This window comes from Choloepus didactylus, chromosome 23 (assembly GCF_015220235.1).
Source record: "Choloepus didactylus isolate mChoDid1 chromosome 23, mChoDid1.pri, whole genome shotgun sequence".
NCBI lineage: Eukaryota > Metazoa > Chordata > Mammalia > Pilosa > Megalonychidae > Choloepus > Choloepus didactylus.
This window is the reverse complement of record NC_051329.1, coordinates 27,407,608-27,420,994: the sequence shown is the minus strand read 5'-3', so window position 1 is coordinate 27,420,994 and position 13,387 is coordinate 27,407,608. Positions and strand designations below refer to the sequence as shown.

Genomic DNA, 13,387 nt, shown 5'->3' with positions numbered 1-13,387 from the left:
CCATAGCCCAGAACTGCCCCAGACAACCCAGTGTGACGGAAGTGCTTCAGATAACAGGCACACACCACAAAACTGGGCGTGGACATTAGCCTTCCCTGCAACCTCAGCTGATTGTCCCAGAGTTGGGAAGGTAGAGCAGTGTGAATTAACAAAGCCCCATTCAGCCATCATTTCAGCAGACTGGGAGCCTCCCTACACAGCCCAGCAGCCCAGAACTGCCCTGGGGGGACGGCACTCACCTGTGACATAGCACACTCATCCCTCAACAGAGGACCAGGGGGTGCACAGCCTGGAAGAGGGGCCCGCTTGCAAGTCTCAGGAGCCATACACCAATACCAAGGACTTGTGGGTCAGTGGCAGAGACAAACTGTGGCAGGACTGAACTGAAGGATTAGACTATTGCAGCAGCCTTAAAACTCTAGGATCACCAGGCAGATTTGATTGTTAGAGCCACCCCCCACCTCCCTGACTGCCCAGAAACACGCCCCATATACAGGGCAGGCAACACCAACTACACACGCAAGCTTGGTATACCAATTGGACCCCACAAGACTCACTCCCCCACTCACCAAAAAGGCTAAGCAGGGGAGAACTGGCTTGTGGAGAACAGGTGGCTCATGGACGCCACCTGCTGGTTAGTTAGAGAAAGTGTACTCCACGAAGCTGTAGATCTGATAAATTAGAGATAAGGACTTCAATTGGTCTACAAATCCTAAAAGAACCCTATCAAGTTCAGCAAATGCCACGAGGCCAAAAACAACAGAAAATTATAAAGCATATGAAAAAACCAGACGATATGGATAACCCAAGCCCAAGCACCCAAATCAAAAGACCAGAAGAGACACAGCACCTAGAGCAGCTACTCAAAGAACTAAAGATGAACAATGAGACCATAGTACGGGAGACAAAGGAAATCAAGAAGACCCTAGAAGACCATAAAGAGGACATTGCAAGACTAAATAAAAAAATGGATGATCTTATGGAAATTAAAGAAACTGTTGACCAAATTAAAAAGATTCTGGATACTCATAGTACAAGACTAGAGGAAGTTGAACAACGAATCAGTGACCTCGAAGAGGACAGAATGGAAAATGAAAGCATAAAAGAAAGAATGGGGAAAAAAATTGAAAAAATCGAAATGGACCTCAGGGATATGATAGATAATATGAAACGTCCAAATATAAGACTCATTGGTGTCCCAGAAGGGGAAGAAAAGGGTAAAGGTCTAGGAAGAGTATTCAAAGAAATTGTGGGGAAAACTTCCCAAATCTTCTAAACAACATAAATACACAAATCATAAATGCTCAGCGAACCTCAAATAGAATAAATCCAAATAAACCCACTCCGAGACATATACTGATCACACTGTCAAACACAGAAGAGAAGGAGCAAGTTCTGAAAGCAGCAAGAGAAAAGCAATTCACCACATACAAAGGAAACAGCATAAGACTAAGTAGTGACTACTCAGCAGCCACCATGGAGGCGAGAAGGCAGTGGCACGATATATTTAAAATTCTGAGTGAGAAAAATTTCCAGCCAAGAATACTTTATCCAGCAAAGCTCTCCTTCAAATTTGAGGGAGAGCTTAAATTTTTCACAGACAAACAAATGCTGAGAGAATATGCTAACAAGAAACCTGCCCTACTGGAGATACTAAAGGGAGCCCTACAGACAGAGAAACAAAGAAAGGACAGAGAGACTTGGAGAAAGGTTCAGTACTAAAGAGATTCGGTATGGGTACAATAAAGGATATTAATAGACAGAGGGGAAAAATATGACAAACATAAACCAAAGGATAAGATGGCTGATTCAAGAAATGCCTTCACGGTTATAACGCTGAATGTAAATGGATTAAACTCCCCAATTAAAAGATATAGATTCGCAGAATGGATCAAAAAAAATGAACCATCAATATGCTGCATACAAGAGACTCATCTTAGACACAGGGACACAAAGAAACTGAAAGTGAAAGGATGGAAAAAAATATTTCATGCAAGCTACAGCCAAAAGAAAGCAGGTGTAGCAATATTAATCTCAGATAAAATAGACTTCAAATGCAGGGATGTTTTGAGAGACAAAGAAGGCCACTACATACTAATAAAAGGGGCAATTCAGCAAGAAGAAATAACAATCGTAAATGTCTATGCACCCAACCAAGGTGCCACAAAATACATGAGAGAAACACTGGAAAAACTAAAGGAAGCAACTGATGTTTCCACAATAATTGTGGGAGACTTCAACACATCACTCTCTCCTATAGATAGATCAACCAGACAGAAGACCAATAAGGAAATTGGAAACCTAAACAATCTGATAAATGAATTAGATTTAACAGACATATACAGGACATTACATCCCAAATCACCAGGATACACATACTTTTCTAGTGCTCACGGAACTTTCTCCAGAATAGATCATATGCTGGGACATAAAACAAGCCTCAATAAATTTAAAAAGATTGAAATTATTCAAAGCACATTCTCTGACCACAATGGAATACAATTAGAAGTCAATAACCATCAGAGACTTAGAAAATTCACAAATACCTGGAGGTTAAACAACACACTCCTAAACAATCAGTGGGTTAAAGAAGAAGAATAGCAAGAGAAATTGCTAAATATATAGAGACGAATGAAAATGAGAACACAACATACCAAAACCTATGGGATGCAGCAAAAGCAGTGCTGAGGGGGAAATTTATAGCACTAAACGCATATATTAAAAAGGAAGAAAGAGCCAAAATCAAAGAACTAATGGATCAACTGAAGAAGCTAGAAAATGAACAGCAAACCAATCCTAAACCAAGTAGAAGAAAAGAAATAACAAGGATTAAAGCAGAAATAAATGACATAGAGAACAAAAAAACAATAGAGAGGATAAATATCACCAAAAGTTGGTTCTTTGAGAAGATCAACAAGATTGACAAGCCCCTAGCTAGACTGACAAAATCAAAAAGAGAGAAGACCCATATAAACAAAATAATGAATGAAAAAGGTGACATAACTGCAGATCCTGAAGAAATTAAAAAAATTATAAGAGGATACTATGAACAACTGTATGGCAACAAACTGGATAATGTAGAGGAAATAGACAATTTCCTGGAAACATATGAACAACCTAGACTGACCAGACAAGAAATAGAAGACCTCAACCAACCCATCACAAGCAAAAAGATCCAATCAGTCATCAAAAATCTTCCCACAAATAAATGCCCAGGGCCAGATGGCTTCACAGGGGAATTCTACCAAACTTTCCAGAAAGAACTGACACCAATCTTACTCAAACTCTTTCAAAACATTGAAGAAAATGGAACACTACCTAACTCATTTTATGAAGCTAACATCAATCTAATACCAAAACCAGGCAAAGATGCTACAAAAAAGGAAAACTACCGGCCAATCTCCCTAATGAATATAGATGCAAAAATCCTCAACAAAATACTTGCAAATCGAATCCAAAGACACATTAAAAAAATCATACACCATGACCAAGTGGGTTTTATTCCAGGCATGCAAGGATGGTTCAACATAAGAAAATCAATCAATGTATTACAACACATTAACAAGTCAAAAGGGAAAAATCAATTGATCATCTCAATAGATGCTGAAAAAGCATTTGACAAAATCCAACACCCCTTTTTGATAAAAACACTTCAAAAGGTAGGAATTGAAGGAAACTTCCTCAACATGATAAAGAGCATATATGAAAAACCCACAGCCAGCATAGTACTCAATGGTGAGAGACTGAAAGCCTTCCCTCTAAGATCAGGAACAAGACAAGGATGCCCGCTGTCACCACTGTTATTCAACATTGTGCTGCAAGTGCTAGCCAGGGCAGTCCGGCAAGACAAAGAAATAAAAGGCATCCAAATTGGAAAAGAAGAAGTAAAACTGTCATTGTTTGCAGATGATATGATCTTATATCTAGAAAACCCTGAGAAATCGACGATACAGCTACTAGAGCTAATAAACAAATTTAGCAAAGTAGCGGGATACAAGGTTAATGCACATAAGTCAGTAATGTTTCTACATGCTAGAAATGAACAAACTGAAGAGACACTCAAGAAAAAGATACCATTTTCAATAGCAACTAAAAAAATCAAGTACCTAGGAATAAACTTAACCAAAGATGCAAAAGACCTATACAAAGAAAACTACATAACTCTACTAAAAGAAATAGAAGGGGACCTTAAAAGATGGAAAAATATTCCATGTTCATGGATAGGAAGACTAAATGTCATTAAGATGTCAATTCTACCCAAACTCATCTACAGATTCAATGCAATCCCAATCAAAATTCCAACAACCTACTTTGCAGACTTGGAAAAGCTAGTTATCAAATTTATTTGGAAAGGGAAGATGCCTCGAATTGCTAAAGACACTCTAAAAAAGAAAAACGAAGTGGGAGGACTTACACTCCCTGACTTTGAAGCTTATTATAAAGCCACAGTTGCCAAAACAGCATGGTACTGGCACAAAGACAGACATATAGATCAATGGAATCGAATTGAGAATTCAGAGATAGACCCTCAGATCTATGGCCGACTGATCTTTGATAAGGCCCCCAAAGTCACTGAACTGAGTCATAATGGTCTTTTCAACAAATGGGGCTGGGAGAGTTGGATATCCATATCCAAAAGAATGAAAGAGGACCCCTACCTCACCCCCTACACAAAAATTAACTCAAAATGGACCAAAGATCTCAATATAAAAGAAAGTACCATAAAACTCCTAGAAGATAATGTAGGAAAACATCTTCAAGACCTTGTATTAGGCGGCCACTTCCTAGACTTTACACCCAAAGCACAAGCAACAAAAGAGAAAATAGATAAATGGGAACTCCTCAAGCTTAGAAGTTTCTGCACCTCAAAGGAATTTCTCAAAAAGGTAAAGAGGCAGCCAACTCAATGGGAAAAAATTTTTGGAAACCATGTATCTGACAAAAGACTGATATCTTGCATATACAAAGAAATCCTACAACTCAATGATAATAGTACAGTCGGCCCAATTATAAAATGGGCAAAAGATATGAAAAGACAGTTCTCTGAAGAGGAAATACAAATGGCCAAGAAACACATGAAAAAATGTTCAGCTTCACTAGCTATTAGAGAGATGCAAATTAAGACCACAATGAGATACCATCTAACACCGGTTAGAATGGCTGCCATTAAACAAACAGGAAACTACAAATGCTGGAGGGGATGTGGAGAAATTGGAACTCTTATTCATTGTTGGTGGGACTGTATAATGGTTCAGCCACTCTGGAAGTCAGTCTGGCATTTCCTTAGAAAACTAGATATAGAGTTACCATTCGATCCAGCGATTGCACTTCTCGGTATATACCCGGAAGGTCGGAAACCAGTGACACGAACAGATATCTGCACGCCAATGTTCATAGCAGCATTATTCACAATTGCCAAGAGATGGAAACAACCCAAATGTCCTTCAACAGATGAGTGGATAAATAAAATGTGGTATATACACACGATGGAATACTACGCGGCAATAAGAAGGAACGATCTCGTGAAACATATGACAACATGGATGAACCTTGAAGACATAATGCTGAGCGAAATAAGCCAGGCACAAAAAGAGAAATATTATATGCTACCACTAATGTGAACTTTGAAAAATGTAAAACAAATGGTTTATAATGTAGAATGTAGGGGAACTAGCAATAGAGAGCAATTAAGGAAGGGGGAACAATAATCCAAGAAGAACAGATAAGCTATTTAACGTTCTGGGGATGCCCAGGAATGACTATGGTCTGTTAATTTCTGATGGATATAGTAGGAGCAAGTTCACAGAAATGTTGCTATATTAGGTAACTTTCTTGGGGTAAAGTAGGAACATGTTGGAAGTTAAGCAGTTGTCTTTTTCTTACTCCCTTGTTATGGTCTCTTTGAAATGTTCTTTTATTGTATGTTCGTTTTCTTTTTAACTTTTTTTTCATACAGTTGATTTAAAAAAGAAGGGAAAGTTAAAAAAAAAAAAAAAAAGAAAAACAAGGAAAAAAAAAAGAAAAACAAGGAAAAAAAAAAGATGTAGTGCCCCCTTGAGGAGCCTATGGAGAATGCAGGGGTACTGGCCTACCCCACCTCGATGGTTGCTAACATGACCACAGACATAGGGGACTGGTGGTTTGATGGGTTGAGCCCTCTACCATAGGTTTCACCCTTGGGAAGACGGTTGCTGTAAAGGAGAGACTAGGCCTCCCTACAATTGTGCCTAAGAGCCTCGTCCCGAATGCCTCTTTGTTGCTCAGATGTGGCCCTCTCTCTCTAGCTAAGCCAACTTGAAAGGTGAAATCACTGCCCTCCCCCCTACGTGGGATCAGACACCCAGGGGAGTGAATCTCCCTGGCAAAGTGGAATATGACTCCCAGGGAGGAATGTAGACCTGGCATCGTGGGACGGAGAACATCTTCTTGACCAAAAGGAGGATGTGAAAGGAAATGAAATAAGCTTCAGTGGCAGAGAGATTCCAAAAGGAGCCGAGAGGTCACTCTGGTGGGCACTCTTACGAACAATTTAGACAACCCTTTTTAGGTTCTAAAGAATTGGGGTAGCTGGTGGTGGATACCTGAAACTATCAAACTACAACCCAGAACCCATGAATCTCGAAGACAATTGTATAAAAATGTAGCTTATGAGGGGTGACAATGGGATTGGAAAAGCCATAAGGACCACACTCCCCTTTGTCTAGTTTATGGATGGATGAGTAGAAAAATAGGGGAAGAAAACAAATAAACAAACAGACAAAGGTACCCAGTGTTCTTTTTTACTTCAATTGCTCTTTTTCACTTTAATTATTATCTTTGTTATTTTTGTGTGTGTGCTAATGAAGGTGTCAGGGATTGATTTAGGTGATGAATGTACAACTATGTAATGGTACTGTAAACAATCGAAAGTACTATTTGTTTTGTATGACTGCTTGGTATGTGAATATATCTCAATAAAATGAAGATTAAAAAAAAAGAATATATTGAAACCTTTGTCATTCTTAAAAAAAAAAAAAAAAACACAGGTTAGGTATATATTATATAACCCTTCAGCATCCAGTAAAAAGAAAAATAACAGTACCTTGAATCAACAAATTATGATATCTAATCCCTACTAGACCCACAGAATCTATTCTCCTCCCTTACTTTTATTTAAAAAAAAAAAAAAAAAAACTAGTAAAAATGAATTTATAATGCAGAAACACTGGTATCCCAGGACTCAGGGAGTTTGTGTGAACTGAACATTCACTATGAGGGCAGATTTTGCCTTCAAGGAGTTCGGAATCCTGTCATAGTGATAAACGGATACAACTAATTAGGCAAAGTAATAGAAGAGATGTAGAAATATAATTCCACAGTAATGCCAAAGACAGATAAACTGATTCTGATCTGTGGACTCAAGGTAGGCTTTGTGGAAGACTGGAGCTTTGAGTGACTGGATCAGCCAGATTTTGAGCTACAGAGACAATGGGGAACATGAATAGCACACACATAAGAATGGAGACAAGAAAGCACATCCGAGAATATTTGACAGTGAGTATGTCAATGTGGCTAGAGCAAGAGATGCACTAGGTACACAGAGAAAACAGGATTAGTTACAGGAAATGAGTTTTAAGCTCATGTGTGAAGAGAAATGCCACCCCTTATTCTGGGGGTAATGTGAAGCTAAACATTTCTGAAGAGGGAATGATTTGGATTTAGAAACTAAAACCAAAGCCCCTTTTCACAAAAACTGGATTGTAATTCCCTAATTTAAACAGACAGTAAAAACAAGAGGCAATAATAAAGATTTATGTTGTAATAGTTATACAGACCTATAAGAAAATTAAACTATAAGACCGGGCAGGGATTAATATTCATACAATTGGCAGGAGCAGTAAATTTTTCAGAACTTGTTTTCTAGTTAAATTTCACATAAGTACCACTAACTTTCATAGTAAAAGGCACTGATTTTCATACAGATATATACCAAATTAAGAAAACTCAAGAATCAGGACTTTAGTTTAGAAGAACTTGACTGAAAAAGACTATTTTAAATAAGAGATTAGTGCCACAACCCATAAAATCTCAATTTAGATACATGTTTTCAGGATCAGTATATTGTATTATGACATGATTATATGGAAAAAGAAACCTGGCCTGAGTCCTAGTTCAAAATTCAAATACAACACCATATTTAGAGACAAAGCAAACATACAAAACCTCATCTAAATAATCATGGACAAGGACAAACAGACCACAAAAATCAATCTGCCTCAAAACAGCAGAGTAAGAAAGTGGCCTCAAATAAAAACAAATTTGCCAAATGACAAAAACAAACTTACCAAATGAAATTCGTCCTAAAACTTTTTCTACTAGAAGCTTTCACAAGGAAGTCTGCAAAAGAAAAACCAGTAGTTTTACAATGACAAATACCATAAAAAATCATGTTAAGCACTTAGAGCTCCTCAAAGGACTTTTCTCTATAAGTTAGAAAGCCATGGAAATATATTATTTTTTTAAGACTAAGACATCAAATTTGTTACATTGTTACAAAGTTAAATACTTAGTCAATCATAAATTTTAGAATGTTTAATTGCACAGAATGGACCCAGTCAATGTCTCAGCATACCTTCAGAAACTGCAGAACTATAACAGAACTTTCCAGGAACCTAAGATATTTCTACTTAAGGGTTTTTCTCAATCAAGCAAGGATCCTTTCTGATGGCTTCACAAGGAAACCTTTGCCACTATAGGAACAAGTACCTACTTTTAAAAAACTATTTAAGATCACAGACACTCATTAACTTCCTAGTTTAAAGTGTCTTGTACACATAGTTATTTCTACCAAGGAATTTGTCTTTTTCTGCTTAAATGAAGGGGGGTGGAAAGGAGGACAGTCTGAAAATAGAGACTTCTCACAACTAGACAACAATTTGACCTTCACAGTAATGAAAGATCTAATCGACCTGATTTCTTTGTGATGATTTCTCTCAATATTTGCAGACACAACTCCTCATTTTGGGGTGATTGTTTAAATGACATGAAGTCACATAAATAAAGAAGACTGTTCAGAATAATATAAAAACTCTAAAATCAAAGAGGCAGTCAGGTATGGGCACATTACTCATAACTTCCAAAAACTTTTTTATAACTAAGAGTCAAAAAAGAAAAGCTAGATATATAATAAGTGTTTTAACCACGTACTATACAAGCAGTATTTTTGTCTCCCAACAATTATTAATTTAAATTTTAACTCAAGCCAAATTAACCATACACTATATGGAAAAGAAAAAAAGCTACTCATATTTGCAACTTCAGGTGAAAACCATATTAAGTATCCAGATCCATCTTGCTCTTAAGTTCTTAACCAGGTGCACCACAATACAGCAGGAAAGTTGTGGTGTTTGTAAATATAACAGCCCTCTTCTTGCTTTCTAAAATAATTTTATCTGTATACTGAAATACATATTAAAACAAATTATTTTTTTGTTTTCCTTTATATTACCCTAAGGTCATTATATTGATTTTTTTTTAATTATTCTGTAGATAGATTATTTTCTCTATGAATTTCACTTTAGGATAATAAAGGGGCATTAGAAACACTTTTTAAAAAGACCACATATTGGGTCTCATGGTCCTTCTGTAACTAAGCAATTACCTAAAAAGACCTAATTACAAGGGATGGCACTAATCAACAGCCAGCTGCCTTTTCTTTCCCTTTAAACAGCACACTGGGGCAGGACAATGGGGCAGGTTAAGTATGGTCACCCTTAAATTCCATCCCCAAGGGAGTGGGGTAAAAAATAACCCTTCTGAAGGTATCTGAAATAAAGGTAAATTTTGTACCATCATATATTATATTATTGATAGGATTTTATCTATTATAAGAGAAAACCCTAAAGAGAGTAAAGATCAATATACTTAAACACTAAATATTGGATGTCACCATGCAGCTTCATTGGGGAGGGGAACCTAACACAGTGTACTCAAATCCCTTTTCAGAAGATAATGAAATAATGACTGGAGTCCCTAAGAAGGCCAAGAAGGAATGAGAAGTAGGGACGGGGGACACAGCACTTTTATGGCTAGGATATATTTTCACTTCAAAAGAACAATGCAATGTTTTCAATGTAGTCCTTTCTCAGTTTCAAATGCAGGATAATGAAGAGTTGAAAACTTTAAGAAGGCAACACTGTATAATTTTAAAGGAATCAATTTTCACTGATGTGTAAACAAATGGCTCTTCTTGCATCTGCATGACATATTAAGAAACAGGCAAAGCAAAACCTGAGTGTGTAAGCAATACAAAATAATTCAAACATGTTAAATTTTAAGAAGTGGCTTCACAACTGCCACTACTTTGGATGAGTTTTTCAGCTTCCTCATTTATGTCTATTCACTTTTCTGATTTCAAATGGATAATACAACCTTACCAAACTAGGATTCCAGAGCCTGTTGGATAGGATTATTACATGATGGAGAGTTGGCAATCAATAACATTAACCAAAACACAAACATTAATTAGCTTGGTCTTGCTCACTTAACAGGAGCCCAAACCTCAGGTTTCTAAAACCTTAGCTGCTAAAGACAACTGCAAATAAAAAGAAAAACAAGGAGAAAGTTCAAAAGCACAGCTACATATAAATATCATGGCAAATTCACTAAAGTGGAGGTCATTCATTCAACAAATATTCTTAAGTGATAGGCACAATTCTAGGCACTGGGGATGTGTAACCCAGAAGTCAGGATTTAAGTAATGATTATGACTACTGAATCATTACATAGATATTCCTTTTTTAGTTTCTGGTATATTAGAGTAGACAGAGGGAAATACCTGAAATCTCTGAACTATAATCCAATTGCCTTGATCTCTGATGATGATTGTATAGCCTTTATCTTGAGCCCTTGTGATTGTAAAAACCTTGTGACTGACTCTCACCTCTACCCATTTTATCCAGTTTTTGTGATCACTAAAGACAGCCCCTAATGTTTATTAATGAAGGGCTGTGGGTCAGCCAAGAACTAAATCACCCCAATTCCAAAATTATCTTGATAACCAGTACCGGATCTGACCAAAATGGGCCCACCTGACATGTGCAATAGCTTAGACTTTAATCCATAAGTGACCTATACCTCATTATAATACCAAAAATCACACCCATCATATTAAGGCCACCATTTTCTTACATACATTCTGTGACTGAGCACGTAATCAATCTGTGCATGCTCAATAATTAGATCACCTCTAATTACATCATCTGGAGCCACTGTGCTCATTATCCTAAAACCTGCCCATCTTTTGATACTTATAACCATCAAAATTACTGCAGTTCAGGGAGAAAGAGTTTTGGACCAAGAGGCCATATGATCTCCTCCTTAGTGCCTAACAATAAACTCTCTCTCTCCAAAACCCCAGTGTCTCCGGAATTAGTCATTCGAGTGCATCAGGCAGAGAATCCACTCCCTTTGTCCAGTATCAGATGCAGTGGTGAACAAAATTCCTACCCCTATGGAGCTGCCACTCTAGTCACAGGGCTGAATGCCCACAGCGTGACTTTTTCCCCTACTTACGACCATACTTTGAAAAAGATAAAGCAAATAATAAATATAAAATTGAGTCACCTGGTTCATGAGATCCCCAAGCAAGATAATAACAAATTAAAAAAAAAAAAAGAAGCTACTTGTCTTTTCCACCTCTTTGGCAACATTAAGGTCTGAGGGTTTTCAGGGTTCCAAATGCAACTTCACGATCAGTGTGCTGCATTCTTCTGCCATCTGTGGGACACAGATAAGCAGCTACAATAATTATCATTTCCTAAGCACAAAACAACCATCCTCCCCTTGGAAAAAAAAAAAAATTCCAATAAGTTGTCTAAAACTTTCAGCTGAACTCTTTGTGATAATCATATTTCTGCATCAAAACAACCTTTACTGGTAATAAGTCTCTGAAATCAACAACACTTATTAAGCAAAAACTCTGTTTCAAGAGTTAATGACCAAAGGCCAATCCTGCATATTCTGTGACTATATTAATGGTACAGAATGTGGCTCGTATGTTATTTACATACGTTGTTGTTGTTAATTTTAATCTGGGAGAGGCTATATTTTTCCTTTCTTTTTTGGATATCTTTCCAAAAGGAGGCTCTGCAATAGAATTTGAAAGAGTTCCTTAGTAATCAATGTTTAAGATTATTTGTCTTCATTTACTGATGAAATGCTGACAACTACTATTTCACAAGTGGATCAAAAAAACTGAGAAGTCAAAAGCAAAGTAATTTGTATTTAGTATTTTTGGATATTAAGATCTAGTTGCACTTCAGATGCATCTTACCACTTTTGACATCTCACAGAAGTAGTCAAGAGGAACCCCTGACCATGTTCTCAAAAAAGACTGTGACCACACCAACGTTAACACATATGATTGGCTGATTGATACCCTTTTAAGTTGCTTACAAGTATTTTTTAAACTTAATCCTTATACAAAAGTTAAGAACGGGGGGCAGAGAGATATAAATCATACATGATGTGTTTATCAAAAGAAGTTAAAACCTGCATAACTATATGATCATACTGTGAACAGCTGATTGTATACCATGGATGATTGTATGGTATGTGAATATATTTCAATAAAACTGAATTTAAAAAAAAAAAAGAAATTAAAACCAAAGATCACATTCAAACTACCTTAAAAAGGGCAAAAAATAAATAATTTTAAGATAAGGAAGACTATAAAGATATTTTACTATGTTTTGACTTGTTCTTTAGAATTGTTTCTGTGCAGAACACATTCAATTCATACTATTAACTGAGACATATTAAATCATTAAGATTGCAAGGAATTTCTATGAGTCATTTGTAATGTTATTTTCTTGACTCCATATCCTCCATGAAAGATCACAAGATAGGCATCATTTTACTATTGAAATTAAAATCTAATTTTATAAGACAGCATTTAGGTTCACCAGCTGAAATGAAGAAATGTTACCTATCTCCTAAGAACAAAAAAAGAAAGAAAGAAAAAAAAAAAACCTTTATAACTTAACAGAGAACAGAATACTTAAGTCTCCGTTGTTAAGAAAAGCTGATAGGAAATCCAGGCATTCAATCACTAGAAACTAATTTAATTAAAAGCCAAGCAGGATCATTTTATCTAAGTGCCAGAGGGAGTTCAATATTTCTAATTGCTATGGAAAGATGAGAAAGACTGGCTCCAGCATCAGAAAAATGTTTCCTGACATTTGTTCCTTTGACTAGTTCCAAGATCTGCCTTTGGGAAATAAAAAGAAGTCAAATTCTTGCTCACTCATTTATGTTTTGCTATTTGCTCTCATTTAACCAGCAATGAAGAGAAAAGAAATAACTTTGGTAATAATCTCTAAGATCCCCTCTCCTCCTTTTCCCCACT

The 13,387-nt window shown here is 36.7% G+C and overlaps 1 protein-coding gene across 5 annotated transcripts in view; it reads right to left on the bottom strand.

Moving 5' to 3' along the window:
* The window catches only part of MTMR3 (myotubularin related protein 3), a 212,476-nt gene that overhangs the window by 111,054 nt on the left and 88,035 nt on the right, over positions 1–13,387 (bottom strand). For 4 of the 5 annotated variants that reach the window (XM_037817081.1, XM_037817085.1, XM_037817086.1 and 1 more), the window contains exon 2: positions 8,325–8,376. The exons of the other annotated variant lie outside the window; for it this stretch is intronic. The gene's annotated coding sequence lies outside the window, so the exon portion shown is untranslated. The remainder of the gene's footprint in view (positions 1–8,324; positions 8,377–13,387) is intronic. 5 annotated transcript variants of the gene reach the window in all.